This window comes from Staurois parvus, unplaced genomic scaffold (genome assembly GCF_062004578.1).
Source record: "Staurois parvus isolate SC_StPar_1 unplaced genomic scaffold, SC_StPar_1.0 ptg000172l, whole genome shotgun sequence".
NCBI classification, from domain to species: domain Eukaryota; kingdom Metazoa; phylum Chordata; class Amphibia; order Anura; family Ranidae; genus Staurois; species Staurois parvus.
In genome coordinates this window covers 11092233-11110904 of record NW_028317968.1, presented here as the reverse complement: position 1 = coordinate 11110904, position 18672 = coordinate 11092233, and the positions used below count along the sequence as shown (strand labels likewise).

Below are 18672 nucleotides of genomic sequence, written 5' to 3'. Positions count from 1 at the left end.
AAAATAAAAATCCCAGCGGTGAATAAATACCACCAAAATAAAGCTTTATCTGTCTCAAAAAATGGTAAAAAATTCATTTGGGTACAGTATTGCATGACCGCGCAATTGTCATTCAAAGTGTGATAGCGTTGAAAGCTGAAAATTGCCCTGGTCAAGAAGGGGGTAAAAGTGTCCGGTCTGGAAGTGGTTAATACTTCTTTAAGAAAAATGGAGTGGCTAAGATGTGAAAATACATATGGCCAAATAATAATTCACAATTCATTCTCTTGTTAAAAAGCAGAATGTTATTTAAAAATGAGGGTCTTTGGAATCCCCCAGCCAGTTAATACCTTTTACCTGCTGTCCTTGCAATGGGTGAACGACTCATTTCCTGTTAAGCATTCAGTCCTTTTTATACTTTGTGTCAGTATCCATCTTCGGTACTACATCATGTTGATTCACAATATAAAGTTACATTGAGCAAGACACTGTGCAAGCTCCCATTCCATAAGCATATATTCGTGTGCCTAAATCCAGTTAATTAAGCTGCGACATGAGAGTTGCCACAGACAGGAAACAATTCAGTGTCTCAACATTGCCTTTGGCAGTTAGAGGCACAGTCCTTATAAAATGTTTCTTTCATAGAAAGGGTTTTAATTTAAAAAAAATAAAATAATAATAGGGCTATATGATATATGGCCATTTACTCAGCTGGATATAGTTATTTGTTAAGGGAATTGTATTTTCTCAAATAGAGAAGCTTTTTTTTCTTCTTTTTTTTTTTTCTTCTTTTTCTTTTCTTTTTTTTTACTTTTTTTTTCTTTTATCTTTTCCTTTTTTTTTCTTTTTTTTTACTTTTTTTTTTCTTTTATCTTTTCCTTTTTTTTCTTTTTTCTTTTTTTTTTTTTCTTTTTTTTTCCATTTTTCTTTTTCTTCTTTTTCTTTTCTTTTTCTTTTATCTTTTCCTTTTTTTTTCTTTTTTTTTACTTTTTTTCTTCTTTTATCTTTTCCTTTTTTTTCTTTTTTCTTTTTTTTTCCATTTCTTTTTTTTTATTTCTTCTTTCTTTTTCTTTTTTTCTTTTCTTTTTTCAAAGGATTTGTAATTCTGTAAAGTCAGGCTTGTGATCAAGGAACTACTGCAGATAGCATAGTTGGTTCCTGGATGTCCTTGTGAATCAGATTGCAGCTAAGTAATACAGTCTAGTGCAGAACTAACTAACCCCTTTCTATGCCATGACAAGGAAGGAGCAGCAGAGTATTGATTAGACCACCCATTGTGCTCTTCTCTATTGTAAGCATGTTCACATGTTGGCCCCTTGCAAACAGTGGGTCCGATCAGGTCCATCTGTCAGTTTTTCAGGCAGACCTGATTAGATGGTCCATTCACCCCTATGAACAGGCAAGTATAAATGGACTTGTGTCTGTTTACACCCACCTAACTCGGGGTCCGATATGGTCCTCTAAAAACAAACGGAAGGGATCTGTCTTCTTCCATTTGGGCGGATCAATCATAGTGTAGTCAGATATAAATGGGGAGTCCATTTACTCCCAAGCACTCATAGAGCAGAGTGGGATCTGTCTATGCCTGTTCTGCATAAACTGAGCAGACACAGATGTGCGATCCGCCTGCTATGCTCTGTGAGTGGATCCCTTGCTGACTGAGACAGAGTTTGCCCCGTCTGAAAGGTGCTTTAGACTGCAGTGTGCAAATCAATAGAGCACTTGGAGCTGGGTCTCCATTTTCCAGTGTAAGTGGAATGGGCCAGAGAATAACAGGCTATATCAGCACAGATTCAGGTATGCATACCTCCAACATTCAGAACAGGTGAAAGAGGAGAAAGGGAAAATGTACAATCCTGAAGATGACAGCTGCCACAGCAACAAAGTGGGGAGAGCCACATTGTGCTCATTATTAGACTTGGCTTAAATGCCATCATTTTGTACCCACAAAATACTCAATTATAGGGCAGATGATTCATGTAGCATTTTCTTTCTGGAATCCATCTGCCCTTAGCTCATGGATGCAGGCAGGAGGGTGTGCTTAGCTGAGAAAACCCCTCCTCCCCTCCTGAAGGCTCCTGGGACGTATGACATAATTTGCCTAGGCATAGAAACTAGGAAGTAACTAAAGAATGGTAAAAAAAACAACTTTAAAGCAAGTAGATATGATACCTTCCTATCTATTTACTAATGCTAGCAGCATAAGGATTCAAAATAGTCAATGTGGATTGAAAGAGTGAAGTTCCACTTTAACTTGTTGCCGACCGCAGATAGCCGAATGACGGCTGCACTGCGGCCGGCCAGTTCTGAGTGGACGTCATATGACGTCCCCCCAGAACGCGCGCACCCGGCGATCTCCGTGATCGCTGTGTCCTACGGACACAGCTGATCACGTGATGTGGTAAAAGGCCAATCACAGCGGCCTTTTACCACCTGATCAGCGGTGTCCAATGACACGCTGATCACAGGGAAATGCAAGTGCCGGTTCTCGGCTGCACTTTCCTCACGCTGTCAGATCGTGAGGAAAGTACTGCCGAGAACCGGCAGTTGTCAGAGCGGGGATCGGCACCGATCATCAGGGCACTGATGATCAGTGCCCTGATGATCGGTGCCCAGCAGTGCCACCCGCAAGTTCCGCCCACCTGTGCCCTGCAGTGCGCCCACTAGCTCCGCCCACCTGTGCCCAGCAGTGCACCCACCTGTGCCCAGCAGTGCACCCACCTGTGCCACTCTGCAATTTCACACACCTGTGCCCCCCTGTGCCACCCACCTGTGCCCCCCTGTGCCACCCACCTGTGCCCACCAGTGCCACCCACCTGTGCCCACCCACCAGTGCTGCCCACCAGTGCCACCCACCAGTGCAGCCCAGCAGTGCTGCTAGTCAGTGCCACCAGTCAGTGCCCAGCGGTTGTGCCAGTCAGTGCCGCCAGTCAGTGCCCAGCAGTGATGCCAGTCAGTGCCGTCTATCAGTACCCATCATTAGTGTCACCTATCAGTGCCGCCTATCAGTGCTGCATATTAGTGCCGCCTATCCGTGACACCTCATTAGTGCTGTCTATCAGTGCCGGCTATCCGTGCCACCTCATTAGTGCTGCCTATCAGTGCCCTTTAGTGCTGCCTATCAGTGCCCATCAGTGCCGCCTCATCAACGCACATCAGTGAAGGAGAAAAATTACCTGTTTGAAAAATTTTATAATAGAAACAAAGAAACTTTTTTTTTTTTTCAAATTTTTGGCAATTTTTTATTTATAGCGCAAAAAGTAAAGCGCCCAGTGGCGATTAAATACCACCAAAAGAAAGCTCTATTTGTGAGAAAAAAATGATCAAAATTTCATATGGGTACAATGTTGCATGACCGCGCAATTGTCAATCAAAGTGCGGCAGCGCTGAAAGCTGAAAATTGGCGTGGTAAATAAGGGGGTATAAGTGCCCGGTAGGCAAGTGGTTAAAGAATTTACATATGCTTAAAGGAAAACTATACTGTATCTCAGCACAACAAACCAAAAGCGCTATTTATTTATTTTTAATATTAAAAGCAAACTCGCCCAGCCATTCATGTCTCCATGCTTTATTTTGCTGAGAAAACAATTAGAAAAGCACACCTTAGCATCATGAGTAAGGGCAGATGATTCATGCAGCATTTACTTCCTGGAATCTATCTGTGCTTGGCTCAGACATGCAGGCAGGAGGGTGTTCTTAGCTGAGAACTCCACCCCCTCCCATCCAGAAGACTCCTGGGATGTATGACATCATTTGCCTAGGCATGGAAACTAGCTAAAGAAATATAAAACAACAATTATAACCAAGTATAAATGATATACTTTCCGATCTATTTACTAATACTAGCAGCATAAGGATTCAAAATAGTCCATGTTGATTGACAGAGTGAAGTTCCACTTTAACCTCCCTAGCGGTCTGATTATGTCCATATTTCTGTGCTCAAAGTGGTACATTTTTTTGCATGGAAATATGTATTTTTTTTATTGTAGGCCTATAATTTTTAGGAATAACTCACTAAAATCTGTCCGAACAAGAATCTAGTAAACATCCCGGGTATGATAAAACTTGAAACGCGAAATTATAAATTATAATTTAATAAATAATCATAAAAAATAATATAATAATAAATTTAATTCAATAATATAATCAAACCAAAAACACTGAAATTTGAAATACAGCACCAAGTTCGCACATCACTGAGCAAAGTCGCAAAATCGTTTTCAGTGTCTGATGACAAATTTCCCCACGAATCATTATCACTCAATTCTGCAAGTGGTTCTAATTTACTATCGCTGTTCTCTAACTGGTCTAAAACCACTTTTTACCTAAAGGGATGCTTTTTGGACACCATGGACGTTTCTCAGTTTCCAGGCAGAAAGAACAGTAAAAATGCAGGCAGGGCACAGGACAAAGCATTAGGGACAAAATGTATGTGAAATGGTTTGATACAGTAATGTTTTACTATGTGATTTTAGTGAATGTCACTTTTTGTCATTTTCAAATTTCCCGCCGTTCCGTCCCCCGTACGTCCCGACGCTCGCAGGGGATGGAACCCAGATGACAGATCCCGGCACCTGCCGGATTACATTGCCGGGGACGCTGCGGGAGGGACATCGCGGGAGCGCAGGACAAGGTAAGTGATCGAGGGATCGCTGAGCAGCGCCGCATGGTATTCCCGAGTGTAGCTCGGGGGTTACCTTGTGGTACTGAAACTTTACCCCGAGCTGCACTCGGGAATACCGCCAGGGAGGTTAACAAGCAGTAAAAGAACTTTACAGCTTCTAGATGGTCATGTGCATGAAGCCTAAAGTCCTCTAGTGTAAAACTCCTGACTCTTTCCCAATCCCAGGGAGCCACAGGTGCCACATACAGTCAAGGTGTGAGTGGCGAATTTTCTCTTTGTATTTTTGCATACAAGTGACTAGCTTTTTGCATCCATACTCATGTAAACAATGATGGTGTGTGCATCCACATTTACCCACGTATGCATGTATGACCTGAATTAACCTCACTAGCTGCTTTTAATGGAAAATTATTTATTCCTAAGGATCACATCAAAAATTCTAGATTTGGGTTTTAGTTGGCTTAGAAACATCTGATGGCGATTTAATCCTCATTCACTTGAGCACCAAGACCCGTTCAGTGTGAATGAGGCATTTGGAGAACCCGTAAGCACTTTAGAGTGCATTAGCTGGGCACAGGTTCATTTTAAATTCCAGGACAGTCCCACAGCATTTGGGATGGTTAGGGGCCAGGGTATGTAGTCTTAGCTGTATGTAAAAATAAATCGAAAGGATAAGTTCGCCATTTAATGAAAAATAATGAATGCACTTCTTTTTTTTTTTGCCTGGAAAGCTGATCGCTGGTGCCATACTGGTCTCCTGCAGACTGTCAGTGTGAGCTGTCTGCCTGTACATCGTACGGGTAGGCAGTTGTACACCGACAGGAAGAAACAATGAACTACCACAGTGCTCAACAGCGCCGTGGTAGTTCATTGACAACTACAAGCCGACAGCTGCAAAGGATACTGGTACTTGTAGTTCATTGATTCACAGGGATCTATGACTCAATGACGTGACCACGTGGGCGGAGCACCGCACAGCCACACTCTCCTTAAATTGTGGCAGCGAGTACGGGGAGAAGATTCCTGTCTCGCTGCCACAAGGAGTGGGGGGATCAGAAGAGAGAGAGGGGGTCTGATGCTGAACATGTTACACCCTAAAGATGGGTGTAACTTGTTCAGAAAGGTGAACTTATCCTCTAACGCTTCTTACAATTGTGATTGGAGAGATATATTTCCCTATGTATGTGTAAAGCAGTATTAACCCCTTCCCGCCGGCGCCTCCCGGCCCTTTAAGAGTTTCAGGCACCGGGAGGCGGGGCGGGCGTGGTTTAGGGATCATGTGACCGCGGTGACGACCTGTCGTCACGGCGGTCACATGATCCGGAAAGATCCCGATAGAGCGGACCAGGACCTTTCCATGAGTACCGCACATGTGTGCTGGCAGCGCGCAGGGCGCTCGCTCTCAGCACATACGTTTTTTGTTACATGAACGCAAATGTGCGGCCACTCAGTGTCTAGGCCCAGACCCCGGGAGGCGGCACATTTGTGTGCGGCCGGCGTAAAGGGGTTAAAGAGGTTCTTCCGTTATTTCTTTCTTCTTCCTTTTTTTTTTTTTTTAAATTAAATTTAATTAAAAATTAGCAGCTACAAATACTTAAAAAAACAAAACCTAAACCTATCTGGCCAGTGCTGTTCTCACGTCTTCCTTTTGGGTTCTTCACTGGTCTTTGGGTCCCCCGCACCATGTTCATTGGGGGTAGCCAGCTATCACAGCGGGCTCCCCACTACGCATGCACCAGCCACACTGCACTCTGTGACTGTTCCCCCCATCTCCTAGGACCTGTGACGTGTCCCAGGAGGTTTTTGGTGAAGGGGACTTCCGCTGGGTTCCCACTCTGCCAAAAAAAAAAAAGTGGTAAAAGTAGAGGGGGGGGGGGGGGGGAGGATCAACAGAACTTCCCTTTTTAAGGTGACGTTCCTCTTTAACCGCTTCCGCACTGCCCTGTAGCAGAAATACTGCTACAGGGTGGCACGGGTGTGCAAAATCATGTATGTGTGTGTGTGTGTGTATATATGTGATTTTGCAGTTCTGGGTAGGAGGCATGCACCGCCATTCGTGGCCTCAGCTGTCAATCACCGTGTCTCGGCCGGTGATTCCCCGCCGGCACCTGGCGATCTCAGAGGATTTCTGATGGGGGGGGGGGAGACCTGTATGTAAACAATACAGATCTCTCCCCTGTCAGCTCCTGCACACTGCTTAGTATGGCTCTGCATAGCAGAGATGGCTATGCAGTGTGCTTACAGTGAAACACACACACAGCACACATAGTAAAACAGCACACAGTTAACCCTTTGATCACCCCAGATGTTACCTCCTTCCTGCCCAGTGCCATTAGTATAGTGTCAGTGCTTTTTTTTTTTTTTTTTTTTTTTTTTGTAGCATTGATCACTGTATTGGTGTCACTGGAGATGCCAGTTCTCCCCAGTGTCAGAATGCACACCACAGTCCCGCTATAAGTCACTGATCACCACCATTTCTACTAAAAAAAAACAAATTCCAGTGTATATATAATTCTATTTGTAAACGCTATAACTTTCATGTAAACTAATTAATTTACATGTATTGGGATTTTTTTTTAGCAAAGACATGTAGTAGAATCTACTACATCTTTTTTTTTTTTTTCTATTTTATTGAGCAAAAAATAAAAACTGCATAGGCAATCAAATAATGAAAGAAAGTTCTAATCATGGGGGGAAAAAAGGACGTAAATGTAATTTGGGTGCAGCATTGCATGTTCGCGCAATTGTCAGTTAAAGTAACGCAGCTCCGCAACGCAAAAAATGGCCTGGTCAGGACAGGAGGGAAATCCTCTGGAGGGCAAGTGGTTAATGTGAAAATATAATTGTGACTTCCTAATGACCCTTAATAGGGTTACAATTTTTATAGGAAACCTACTGTATAAAATGGGAATTTAATGGAAGAGCTGAAGAGCCTTTGCTCTATTTTAGAATCAATCACCAATATTTGTATTGAACTGTATTGTTGCTGTATTGTCTCCCGTTATATTGTAAAGCGCTGAGCAAACTGTTGGCGCTATATAAATCCCATATAATAATAATAATAAAACCATTGGCCAGGAGGCTTGGAAATACGTTTAAGGCTCCATGTACACGGTGCATTTGGAGAACTCTTCTGAACGGTGGAAATTGACAGCAGGAAAACGCAGGTTAAAAAAAGTAAGTTTTGCCGTGTTTGCATACCGCAGTTAGCTGCGTTTATGAGCGTTTGTGTTCAGAAGCGTTTTTTTTAAAGATAAGCACAGGAGAACCTCCCAAATGCCCAGAATGCACTGGAAACTTGTACATTATTAACTATTTCAGACTGTTTGAGAAAAATAGAGAGAGTAGAAGCAGAGAGAGCAGTATTTGTTGAGATTAGCAATTAGGAAGGCAGAAAGCAATATGGGAACACTAGACTCTGAAACTGCAGCAACAGACCTAAGAATGCTAACCCTTTGATACATAAGGAGGAGAGGTTTGAGAGTATTAGGCTCCATGTACACGGGAGACTTCTGAACGATGGAAACTGACTGCTGGAAAACGTAGGTTAAAAAACGTCTGTTTAGCCACGTTTGCATACTGCGTTGATGAGCGTTTGCGTTTAGAAGCGTTTTTTAAAGAGAACCTCAGGAGACCTTCCAAAATGCCCAGAATGCACTGAAAAACAGTAAAAAAATTAACTATTTCAGACATTTTGAGAGAAATAGAGATTGATCAATTAGCTGTGTTTTTTTTTTTTTTTTTTTTTTTTTTTTTTGTGGTGTTTGGATATGTTCCAGCTCATTTCTGTGTAGAAATTTTACCTTCCAAAATGCCCAGAATTCACTGAAAAACAGTAAAAGTTTAACTATTTCAGACATTTAGAGAGAGAAAGGTATTTGTTGAGATTAGCTGTCTTTTTTTTGTGGTGTTTGGATGTGTTCCAGCTCATTTCTGTGCAGAAATTATTGCAGCAGTGTCTAACATATTTTCTTTCATGCGAAACCTCAAAGTATGGTGTACCAGGTCCATTTGAGTACCGGGAAAACACTTAGCAAGCATTTTTCTTGATGAAAAAAGGCTCTGGACAGCATCTGGAAATGGAAGAGTTAAAACAATTTTCCAAACACTTATAAACGCGGTCAGCCACGTTTACAAGCGTTTGGCATTTGAAACGCTGATAAAATCTACTCCTGAACGCAAGTTTGGTGCGTTCAAAAAATGACTGTAAACTCAACTGCCTGTAAACTACATAGTGTACATGGACCGATAGGAAAACATTAGGGTGAGTTCAGGGGCTGCTGAAAAAAAAAACGCAGAAAAGCTCAAAAACGTGAGTTTATCAGCTGCAGTGTACATGGAGCCTAAACCTCTATATAATGGCTGAAAAAATCAAGCTAATGATTTTTCCCCTGCGTTTTCTGCATGTTTAAACTGGGCCTCCTACTATAGTCTGTTTTGCTTGTAAATTGTAGTCTGAGTTATTAAGTTGTTGCAGGCCTCTGCGGTATTATATTTAACCATAGGAAAGATAACAAGAAAGTGCTCTAACAGCTGTTATCAGCAGCTCCGCAAGGACAATGAATAAATAAGTATATACATTAATAGCCTAAAGATATTGGCTGGATTTTCAGACCTTTTCATTACACATCCCAGGGAGCACTGAATAAATTGCATTGCATATCACTATGTTCTATGTGCATCCAGGAAATAATGCTGATAGCGCACATACGGTATAACACTAGAGCAGATAATGGCTAATGTGCCGCCTGCGGCTTCAGGCCAAACCAATTAATGTGGCTTTAGACGGTCATCACAGCAGATGCAACACATATAGAAACATGCACTATAGGCAAGGCGTGCTTTGTTTTTGCAGTAAAATTGTAGGTCAAAGCCTAATTTAGAGGGGGTTTCCTGGTCCTAACCATTGTCTGCTAATCTCGCTGCTGAACATCTTCATTTGTGGTCTCACTAGACGTTATAAGAGTTCCTATCCTGGTTAGTATTTTACTGGTCCAGCTGGTGACAGAAAAAGATTCGGCGATAAAGAATTACCATCCCCTTAATGTAGGCCTATGCTTATTATTATTATTATTATTATTATTATTATGCAGGATTTATATAGCACCAACAGTTTGCTCAGCACTTTACAATATAACGGGAGACAATACAGTAACAATACAGTTCAATACAAGAGGGATAGCAGGGCCCTGCTCCTTGGCGCTAACAATCTAGGAGGGAGGGGCTGGTGGTACAAAAGGTAATAACTGTGAGGGGATGGACTGGTTGGAAGAGTAGAAGATTCCATTCTTGGCTGAGGGCAGGATAGGCTTCCATGAAGAGATAGGTTTTCAGAGATCGCCTAAAAGTGAGCAGAGTAGGCGATATTCTGATAAATTGGGGTAGAGAGTTCCAGAGGATGGGGGAAGCTCTGGAGAAGTCCTGGAGACGAGCATCGGAGGAGGAGACAAGGGAGCTAAAGAGCAGGAGGTCTTGCGAGGAGCGGAGAGTACGATTTGGGTGATATTTGGAGATAAGATCGGTGATGTAATTTGGGGCAGAGTTATACAGTCATGGCCGAAATTGTTGGCACCCTTGATATTTTTCCTGAAAATCAAGTATTTCACACAAAAAAGGTATTGCATTAACACATGTTTTGCTATACACATGTTTATTCCCTTTGTATGTATTGGAACAAATATAAAACAGAGGCAGAAAAGCAAATATGACATAATGTCACACAAAACCCCAAAAATGGGCTGGACAAAAGTATTGGCACCCTTAACTTAATATTTGGTTGCACACCCTTTGGAAAACATAACTGAAATCAGTCGCTTCCTATAACCATCAATAAGCTTCTGACACCTCTCACCCGGAATTTTGGACCACTCTTCCTTTGCAAACAGCTCCAGGTCTCTCTTATTGGAAGGACACCTTTTCCCAACAGCAATTTTAAGATCTCTCCACAGGTGTTCAATGGGATTTAGATCTGGGCTCATTGCTGGCCACTTCAGAACTCTCCAGCGCTTCTTTGCCATCCATTTCTGAGTGCTTTTTGACGTATGTTTGGGGTCATTGTCCTGCTGGAAGACCCAGGATCTTGGACGCAAACCCAGCTTTCTGACACTGGGCCCTACAGTGCGACCCAAAATCCTTTGGTAATCCTCAGATTTCATGATGCCTTGCACACAGTCAAGGCACCCAGTGCCAGAGGCAGCAAAACAACCCCAAAACATCATTGAACCTCCACCATATTTTACCGTAGGTACTGTGTTTTGTTCTTTGTAGGCCTCATTCCGTTTTCGGTAAACAGTAGAATGATGTGCTTTACCGAAAAGCTCTATCTTGGTCTCATCTGTCCACAAGACGTTTTCCCAGAAGGCTTTTGGCTTACTCAAGTACATTTTGGCAAACTGTAGTCTTGCTTTTTTATGTCTCTGTGTCAGCAGTGGGGTCCTCCTGGGTCTCCTGCCATAGCGTTTCATTTCATTTAAATGTCGACGGATAGTTCGCGCTGACACTGATGCTCCCTGAGCCTGCAGGACAGCTTGAATGTCTTTGGAACATGTTTGGGGCTGCTTATCCACCATCCGGACTATTCTGCGTTGCAATCTTTCATCAATTTTCCTCATCCGTCCACGACCAGGGAGATTAGCTACAGTGCCATGGGTTGCAAACTTCTTGATAATGTTGCGCACTGTGGACAAAGGCAAATCTAGTTCTCTGGAGATGGACTTGTAACCTTGAGATTGTTGATATTTTGCCACAATTTTGGTTCTCAGGTCCTCAGACAGTTCTCGTCTCCTCTTTCTGTTGTCCATGCTTAGTGTGGCACAGACAGACACACAATGCAAAGGTTAAGTGAACGTCTCTCCTTTTTATCTGCTTTCAGGTGTGATTTCTATATTGCCCACACCTGTTACTTGCCCCAGGTGAGTTTACAGGAGCATCACATGCTTGTAACATTCTTATTTATCCGCAGTTGTGAAAGGGTGCCAATACTTTTGTCCAGCCCATTTTTGGAGGTTTGTGTGACATTATGTCGAATTTGCTTTCTTTCCTCCCTTTTTTTGTTTTGTCCCAATACACACAAAGGGAATAAACATGTGTATAGCAAAACATGTGTTAATGCAATACGTTTCGTGAGAAATACATGATTTCCTGGAGAAATATCAAGGGTGCCAACAATTTCGGCCATGACTGTAAATGGCTTTATTTGTTAGTGTTAATGTTTTGAATTTTATCCGTTGGGCAACGGGAAGCAAGTGGAGGGATTGGCAGAGAGGGGTGGCAGATACAGAACGGTTAGTAAGATGGATGAGTCTGGCAGCAGCATTCATGATAGACTGAATATGGGATAGCCTGCGATGAGGTAGGCCAATGAGGAGGGAGTTAAAATAGTCAAGGCGAGATATAACAAGGGAGTGAATAAGTTGCTTAGTGGTTTCCGAGGTTAGGAACGGCCGTATCTTGGAGATGTTGCGGAGGTGAAGTCTACAAGATTTGGACAGCGATTGGATTTGGGGCTGAAAGGACAGATGGGAGTCTAGGATGACACCTAGTACCCTGGCATGAGGGGAGGGACTGATGAATGTGTTATTGATCTTGATGGAGAAGTCAGGGGAGGGGGCACAGGCTGGAGGGAATAGTATGAGCTCAGCTTTGGACAGATTGAATTTGAGGAAGTGGAGTGACATCCAAAATGTAAAGTTTGGTTTTGATTGATTAGCACAGTTTAACGTACCTTTTGGTATATACCTTCTTACTAACCACTTTGAAACTGGAGCAATTTATAAATTTTTCCAGCAATATGTAACACATGTAGCACAGTCGTCGTTTGTGCATGTAGGCACACCTGATGTATGCTTGGATATGTGTGTATGTGGAAGGCTTTAAAAATTGTTTTGTTTTTTTGTTTTTGTTTTACATTTCACTTAGTGTTACTAAACCCACAGCACTAACATCAGTCTGTATATGCAGCAAAGCGTGCTTGTTATACTCACTGTGGAACCTAAGGGGTTAATCCTCTGCATTGTATAAAAAGGCTCTTTGATCCTGACTTCTCTGCTCCTCCTCTTGTTCAAATGTCCACGTCTTATCTCCTGATAACACAGACTAAACCGTAGCCATTCTGCACATGCTCATTTTGGTGCGTATTTGTTAGATTTTTTTTTTTCTTGGGAGAGTGCATGTGATCAGCACAAGGCCAGTCAGCACTGTCCAGACATAGGTCAGGGGCTTTGCATCCTCCTAGAGCAGAAAGAAAACTCCTCCTACGAGCTTTAACTAGTGCTCGGCTGGGCACTGGAGACTGCTCTAACTGCTGATGAGAAAAGGTGTTTCACAGTTTATATTTACTAAAATAATTGCATTTCCATGTTCTGTGTACTGTGGGAGACCAGATAGCGAGAATGCAGGGAAATCGGAAGTAAAGCCTTATGGATGGAGCTCCACTTTAAATTCAAAATTTTAAATCAAAACTTGTGAGCTGCTAAGTTTCTTATTTTGTACCAAATACAATTGCTAATTAGTGGATCGCCTGCACCTAACACTCATACCAGTGTGTCTAATCAATTATAAATGCCAAATTGTGCTGCGCTCCACTATTACCGATAGTGACAAATCATAAATATATATATACATATATATTTATGGATCAACTGTGGGTATAGGGTTATAACTTTATTTTTTTTTTTAATGGTTGAACTGAATGGACTTTTGTCTTTTTTCAGCCAGACTAACTATGTAACATCGGTCCCTAACCCTCAAGGGGCACACAATCTAAGGTCCCTAGCTTACATTCATACATACACATACTAGGGCCTATTTAGACAGGAACCAGTTAACCTACCAGCATGTCTTTGGAGGAAACCGGGGTTCCCAGAGGAAACCCACACAGGCACAGGGAGAACATGCAAACTCCAGGCAGGACGTGCCATGGTTTTCACCAGATTCACTCTTCAGCCTTCAGCCCTATACTCAGCAATTATTGCATGTATAAGCAAGGTAGTACAGGTTATGACCAGGGGCGGACTGACAACTCATGGGGCCCCTGGGCAATAGGGGATCATGGGGCCCCTGTGTCCTTGCCCAAGCTCAAAAAAGCCTATGAAAAAGGTCCAATTGGCATCTCATGGGGCCCCCTACTGACTCTGGGCCCTCGGGCAGTGGAAAATGGTCAGTCCGCCCCTGGTTATGACATAGATTTCAAATCCGATTGCAGCTTGACTCTCTGCCTCAGCAATGGCAGTTTCTATGTTTTTAGCCTGGCTCGTTTCCTTGTATACTAGTCGGCCCTGGATCTGACACAAAGGCTGCAATTAATACAGGCAGCACTGCCTAGCTCCGACACATGCATGTACAACAAAAACAAATACCACTTCCTGATTTCACAAATGGGAGGCAGAAAAGAACAGTGGGAGAGCAAAACAAGAAAGCAATGTCTCTAATAAATTGCAGCAGGGAATTTACACTCCAGTAAATTAGGCCACAGCTCAGTCTCGTGCAAGATATTATTATTCTTTTATAATGCTGAGCTGCTGGAGTCACTAAATCTAAAGCTTTTGTCTAGTTTTATCTACCTACCCCAAATAAATGGCTCTGTAATATTAAGCTGTGTTTGTACTATCACTAGCGGTTCTAGATGTGCATTTCTATCATTGGGGTGTAAAGGAATGATTTTGCATGACACCGTCCACTGTCCTGAAATGAGAATTAAATCTCTTATTTTTAGGATATGTGATGGATTGAGACATATGAATACCTTGTGTCCTAAGAAGACTTCACTGAGTTTCCCTAGTAAGGTAAGAAGAGCTCATATGCAAATGATCAGATGCCCAAAACCTTAAAGTGGTTGTAAACCTTAGACATGAAATATGAACGGTGTATCTCTATAACGTGTACTTGTCTCAATCAAGAGTGCTGAGTGTCATTTCTGTCTGCTGCTTTGTTCCTCTGTTACTTTGTTCTTCTGTTCCTTTGTTACTTCTGACAGGTTTTCTTGACACCAAGAGAAAAATGGTGACAGGGGAGGGACCTCCAGAAGATTGACAGCCTCAGCTCTGTTCCTGTGAGCTGTGTGGAGGGGGGGGGGGTGTCTCTTGCTTCCAATCAGCTCTAAGAGCTCTCCTGACTGAGCTCTGCAGAGTGTAAATTCAGCTCTCCTCCCCGTTTTCTGATATCTCAGACAAGGTTTAGAACAGGGGTCCTCAAACTACGGTCCGCGGGCCACATGCGGCCCGCTGAGCACATTTATCCAGCCCGCCGGCAGAGGACACTAAGTACAGGGGTGGGCAGGGGGCTGCTCTCTCTTACCTGGCTCCGGTCCCAGGCCAACGGCGATCCAGTCCAGGATGCGCAGCTCCTTCACTCCGGCCGCTCCCTCACTCGATGGCCGCGCTGCCGCTCGGCTCCGCCTCCTCACCGGTGATTGGGCGCCAGTACTGTAGCTCAGGAAAGGCACACAGGCGGACAATCACCGGCAAGGAGGCAGAGCGGAGCGGCCCCGCGAAAATCAAAGGAGGGAGAGGCCGAAGTGAAGGAAGGAGGACAGCTGACCGCCCGGTAAGTGTGCCGTGCAGATGGTACTGCTGCAACCAGGTATGCTGGCTGCAGCAGCACCATGCTGGAACAGGGGTCGGCTAGTTAAGTGTCACTATTCCTCCCAATGATACCAATGATGGGGCACTATTCCTCCCCCCGCCACTGGCACCAATGACGTACTATTCTTCCCACTGACACCAATGATGGGGTACTATTCCTCCCACTGACACCAATGATGGGGCATGATTCCTCCCACTGATACCAATGATGGGACACTATTCCACCCCCCCCCCCCACTGGCACCAATGATGTACTATTCCTCCCACTGACACCAATGATGGGACACTATTCCTCACACTGACACCAATGATGGGGTGCTATTCCTCCCAATGATACCAATGATGGGGCACTATTCCTCCCCCCGCCACTGGCACCAATGACGTACTATTCTTCCCACTGACACCAATGATGGGGTACTATTCCTCCCACTGACACCAATGATGGGGCATGATTCCTCCCACTGATACCAATGATGGGACACGATTCCACCCCCCCCCCCCACTGGCACCAATGACGTACTATTCCTCCCACTGACACCAATGATGGGACACTATTCCTCACACTGACACCAGTGATGGGGCGCTATTCCTCCCAATGACACCAATGACGTACTATTCCTCCCACTGACACCAATGATGGGACACTATTCCTCCCACTGACACCAATGATGGGGCACGATTCTTCCCACTGACACCAATGATGGGGCACGATTCTTCCCACTGACACCAATGATGAGGCACGATTCCTCCCACTGACACCAATGATGGGGCACGATTCCTCCCACTGACACCAATGATGGGGCACGATTCTTCCCACTGACACCAATGGTGGGGCACTATTCCTCCCACTGACACCAATGGTGGGGCACTATTCCTCCCACTGACACCAATGGTGGGGCACTATTCCTCCCACTGACACCAATGGTGGGGCACTATTCCTCCCACTGACACCAATGGTGGGGCACTATTCCTCCCACTGACACCAATGGTGGGGCACTATTCCTCCCACTGACACCAATGGTGGGGCACTATTCCTCCCACTGACACCAATGGTGGGGCACTATTCCTCCCACTGACACCAATGGTGGGGCACTATTCCTCCCACTGACACCAATGGTGGGGCACTATTCCTCCCACTGACACCAGTGGTGGGGCACTATTCCTCCCACTGACACCAGTGGTGGGGCACTATTCCTCCCACTGACACCAGTGGTGGGGCACTATTCCTCCCACTGACACCAGTGGTGGGGCACTATTCCTCCCACTGACACCAGTGGTGGGGCACTATTCCTCCCACTGACACCAATGGTGGGGCACTATTCCTCCCACTGACACCAATGGTGGGGCACTATTCCTCCCACTGACACCAATGGTGGGGCACTATTCCTCCCACTGACACCAATGGTGGGGCACTATTCCTCCCACTGACACCAATGGTGGGGCACTATTCCTCCCACTGACACCAATGATGAGGCACTATTCCTCCCACTGACACCAATGATGAGGCACTATTTCTCCCACTGACACCAATGATGAGGCACTATTCCTCCCACTGACACCAATGGTGGGGCACTATTCCTCCCACTGACACCAATGATGGGGCACTATTCCTCCCACTGACACCAATGATGGGGCACTATTCCTCCCACTGACACCAATGATGAGGCACTATTCCTCCCACTGACACCAATGATGAGGCACTATTCCTCCCACTGACACCAATGATGAGGCACTATTCCTCCCACTGACACCAATGATGAGGCACTATTCCTCCCACTGACACCAATGATGAGGCACTATTCCTCCCACTGACACCAATGATGAGGCACTATTCCTCCCACTGACACCAATGATGAGGCACTATTCCTCCCACTGACACCAATGATGAGGCACTATTCCTCCCACTGACACCAATGATGAGGCACTATTCCTCCCACTGACACCAATGATGAGGCACTATTCCTCCCACTGACACCAATGATGAGGCACTATTCCTCCCACTGACACCAATGATGAGGCACTATTCCTCCCACTGACACCAATGATGAGGCACTATTCCTCCCACTGACACCAATGATGAGGCACTATTCCTCCCACTGACACCAATGATGAGGCACTATTCCTCCCACTGACACCAATGATGAGGCACTATTCCTCCCACTGACACCAATGATGAGGCACTATTCCTCCCACTGACACCAATGATGAGGCACTATTCCTCCCACTGACACCAATGATGAGGCACTATTCCTCCCACTGACACCAATGATGAGGCACTATTCCTCCCACTGACACCAATGATGAGGCACTATTCCTCCCACTGACACCAATGATGAGGCACTATTCCTCCCACTGACACCAATGATGGGACACTATTTCGCTCCATAAGACACACTTGGGGGGAAATGTCTGTGTGTCTTATAGAGCGGCCGGCCCAGTATTCCCACCGCCGTTGTATGTACGCAGTCTCTGAACAAATGCGGACACAGTACAGGAGATGACCATAGTTTTTTTTTTTTTAACACTATAGTCCGGCCCTCCAACGGTCTGAGTGACAGTGAACTGGCCCCCTGTTTAAAAAGTTTGAGGACCCCTGGTTTAGAACATCAGCACTTTGAACAGATGTAGAGAAGACTGCAGATAAAACATAAAGCGGGTACAACGTTTATGGAGAAGGATTTGTTTAATTTCTATCACCTGAGGCCGGTCACTTCACTGAATATATGTAAGGGTTTACAACCAAACTCCTGATGAAGTCACGTGTTGTGACGTAACGCATAGGGTGAGCCGATGACCTCAAGCCGCAAAACCGGATGTTTACCAGCCGTCATTTTGTGAGTGACACTGGATGTTAAATACTGCGAGCTTGTCTACTGCAGTGTCCCAGATGGACACTTTTTAAGTGAGTGCATTCAATTTTAAATAAGTATTGGTGGTTGTATATACTACACTATGTTGAGCGTTTTCTCTGCATGGTATAGGAGGACACATTGGATAATAAGTAACAAGAGTCTGGTGAAATAGAGTGCGGTGAAGAGTTATATTTAAAGATAGGGATGCACCGAAATTTTGGTGGCTGAAATGTTTCGGCTGAAAACACCCCTTTTGGCGGATATGAAAAAAAGCACTGATACAGGTGCCGAAAAAACCCCGCCCCTCACCGCCGCCCACCCGCCACTGCGGCCACAGGCCGCCGCTCGGTAGTTCTTAGCCTTACCTGAGAAACCATCGAACAATCCCAGCGCTGGGCATAGAGATTAGTGAAAGAAAGATGGCCTCCACTCATCTCTATGCCCTTGGAGGACCGCAGCGATGTCACTTCCTGTTTCGGCCATTTTTTTTATTTTTTAAAGTACTAGATCAATGCTTTTTTTTGATCCAATGCTTTACATTGTAGAGGAGAGATGTGGGGTCTTATTGACCCTATATCTCTCCATAAAGAGGACCCGTCACTAATTATTTCTATCACACTGGATGCATGCATTTCTT

General features: G+C 44.5%; 1 protein-coding gene across 3 annotated transcripts in view; it reads left to right on the top strand.

Moving 5' to 3' along the window:
* Nucleotides 1–18672, top strand: part of YPEL2 (yippee like 2) — a 199712-nt gene that overhangs the window by 15131 nt on the left and 165909 nt on the right. For 2 of the 3 annotated variants that reach the window (XM_089676670.1, XM_089676668.1), the window contains exon 2: nucleotides 14316–14385. The exons of the other annotated variant lie outside the window; for it this stretch is intronic. The gene's annotated coding sequence lies outside the window, so the exon portion shown is untranslated. The remainder of the gene's footprint in view (nucleotides 1–14315; nucleotides 14386–18672) is intronic. 3 annotated transcript variants of the gene reach the window in all.